Source organism: Anser anser (assembly GCF_964211835.1).
Source record: "Anser anser genome assembly, chromosome: 4".
NCBI classification, from domain to species: domain Eukaryota; kingdom Metazoa; phylum Chordata; class Aves; order Anseriformes; family Anatidae; genus Anser; species Anser anser.
The window spans coordinates 50,489,329-50,492,482 of NC_139724.1; positions in this window are offsets into that span (position 1 = coordinate 50,489,329).

Genomic DNA, 3,154 nt, shown 5'->3' on the forward strand with positions numbered 1-3,154 from the left:
AACTCTTCCTGTGGCATCAAGTAAGTAGTAATCTACTATTTCTATCTTTCCATCTCTGGCTTCTTTACATCCTATTCTCCCCTGCTTGCTCTTGTCCCTTGCTATCACCACCAACTCTTGTTTTCTTTCTTACTACCTCTCTTCTCTCAATTAACCAGGGAAAGAAAAAGACAAGATGTTCTGCCAGCTTTGCTTTGCTGTCTGGTGGTAGGAGTTCAAAGAACCAGGTTACTCCTGCACCTACTGCTTGTTCTTTGATGCCCTGTTGAGCCCTGTTGGGTTTCAGAAGCCCAAAAACACACTAATTAACAAAGGAAAAGACAGGAAGAAACAGGCCAAAGAATATGGGAGCAAACGACAAGGGAGATGTTAGAGGGAAACAGTGGGAAGAAGCAATGACAAAGGGGGAAGCTGGAAAGAAACACAGGCAGGAGATGAACAAGCAGTAAAGAAAAGAGAGGAAAAGAAATATATCAGGTGACAAAAGAGAAAGGAGAGAATTGGAATAAAGAGCTGCATAAAAATAAACATGACAATGATTTAGAGTCCCCTTAGATTACGATATAAAGCCCTTACAGAGCAATTCTTGAGGACAGCAAGTACCTCGGTCAAAGAAAGTTGTGTGTGGCACCACTTCTATCCCACTGAACTTGCAGGTGCAGAAAACAAATTCACTGGGAAGGCATTCCTGCTTGGAACAGCAGCAAAGTACTCTTCAAATTGGACTTTAAGCCTACCATCTTGTAGGTAGATACAAGGAGAATAAGTGGCTTAAAAAGACAATCAGTATTTTACAATCAGGCATGTTCTGTGGTGGCTCAGAGCAAATGCCACATGGCTGACTTGGGAGTGAGTGGCTGCTGAGGGTCCAGGAGACAGCAGTGGAGAAGGGGCGACTACTTGTGTGATACTCATGAAAGAGAGGAGGCCCAAGGCAAGACCTTTGGCAGCGTGTGGTAGGACACCCGCTGCACAAAACAGGGAGTTTACCTACTGTGTCCACGAGTAGTCCAGGAGGTGGTTGGTGAAGGTGTTTGGCAAAGGAGACACAAAGACACAACAATCTCATGACTAAGGCAGGTCATTTCTGCCTGAAAAACAAGCTGCTAACCGTGCCCATGTGAGATGACGAAAACGTTACTTAAACTGAACTTTTCATAGGTGGTTGCTAGCTGTATGTACTTTGGTGCTAATGGCTGTCCCAGAAGTCAGAGATACTAAAGTAGCTTGTGCTCACTACTACCATCAGTCACGGTGCTTTGAGCACATCAGTTGCTACAGAATGCACAGCGTGCTGAAACATCCTGGGTATCTCAAACTAGAAGTTTAATATTTGTCATAGCTCTTCCTCTATATACAGACAGAACAGATGGAAACCATTGAACAGATATTTGTTAGATGAGTAATGTATACCTAATGTGATGATGAAGAATCCTGGGACTTATTTTTTTCCTTGTCTTAGCTCAAACCCACCAAATGAGCTAACCAAGCTTGTCACTCCATGCAACACAGGGATCACAGACCTCAAACAGGATAGCTGGCCTGTGCAGCTCTGCTACATGGACTCATGTATGATGTAAGTAAACCCACCCCTTCAAAGTCATCTCGAAGATTTCCAGCATGATGCTGTGCAGCATTAACTCAAATTATCTGGTTGCTACTATGAAACAGCCATTTGGAAAAAAATAATAAAGTTACCAAATTCATTTGTAGTGGGCTTGCATAAGGAGGCATACCTTCACTGGGTTTCCACCATCTTTTGCCAGTATTAAATTTGGTCCATATTCTCAATTTCAGGACTGTTAGGCAGAAGCAATGAGTCATCAGAACCACAAACTCTAACTTCAATGTGCAAGATATATGCAAGAACAGTAATTACATTAAAAAAGAAAGCAGTCATAAGCATACTATTATGAAAGTAAACTATTACTCAGGGGAATTTTGTGTTATTCTGCAGAATTTCATTATTTGGGAAATGAAACCTATTACAAGTAGGTCATGACGCAGAAATACTTAGCTTTCCAGTGTGACAGTGATAGATACTATTTTTTTCCTTTAAAGACAGTGTCACAGAACATCTCACAAATATACTGCTTCTACCCTGGTTTTACATAGTAGACACTATTACATATTTGTATAGAGTTTATTCCTGAGAAATACACCACAAACATCTTTATGAGTAATGGAGATTAAGTGGCAATGTAGTCTTTCAGAAAGCAAGCTGATTGGTACATAGACTGCAATAACGGCACAGGAAAAAAAAAGAACCGCAGGTTTCAGAGGAAAAATGATCAAGCAGTGAAGTAATGTGAGGAGGGGACTGTCGTGATCAAGATATACAGAGCAAAGAACCGAGGAAAGAAAGTGGGGAGGTAGAGTTCTCATCCCCCTCATGAAAAGCAGGCTTGGACCCAAACTGTCTCCTGAAAAGTCTTCCATGTCCCCTTAAGTGCCATATCTATACATTAAACACCTCTGTGAGTACATGATTCACCAGCTCACCGTCCAATGATAAAGATTTCCTCTACTTTTTAAAATGCCACCTTGCTACTGCTCAATCCCATGCCAGCACTGCCTTCCTGTTACCAAATCAGCCAACAAGCCTACACGATGCTTGCTGGCAGGCATTTCCCAACTGAAATGTAAGTTTTGGTTATGAGAAACACCAAAATTGAAGGGGGAATGAGAGCCCTGTCCACTTTCAGAGCTCCCTGGTGTGGGAAGGGAGCCTGAAAGGGACTGCTCCTCCAGATTCCCTGGTTTAGTGTTGCAATATTTCTGACAGGGACTGCTCCCCCAGAACCTAGCTCTGTGAGGGGAGGACTGGAAGCCTACCAGAGGGCTGGCACCAGGGGCAGACCCACACCATTTGCCCAGCCCTCACCCCAGCGGGCTGCCCTCACAGCCCCCTCAACCGAGCCGAAAACCCCATTAGGCACCCCTCGGCTAAAACCAGCCCTCCCTGCTTCCGTGAAATCCCCCAAAAGGGACCAAAAATAGGACAGGGACACCCCCCCCTACACCCAGCCGCAGAGCGGAACCTCCCCCGCCTCACGCACCGCCCACCCTCCACTGCCCGCCCGCCCCCTCGCAGCGGCGGGCGGGGCGCCCTGGCCGGATGTTGTTGTTGTTGTTCCTGCACCGCCCCTGGCCC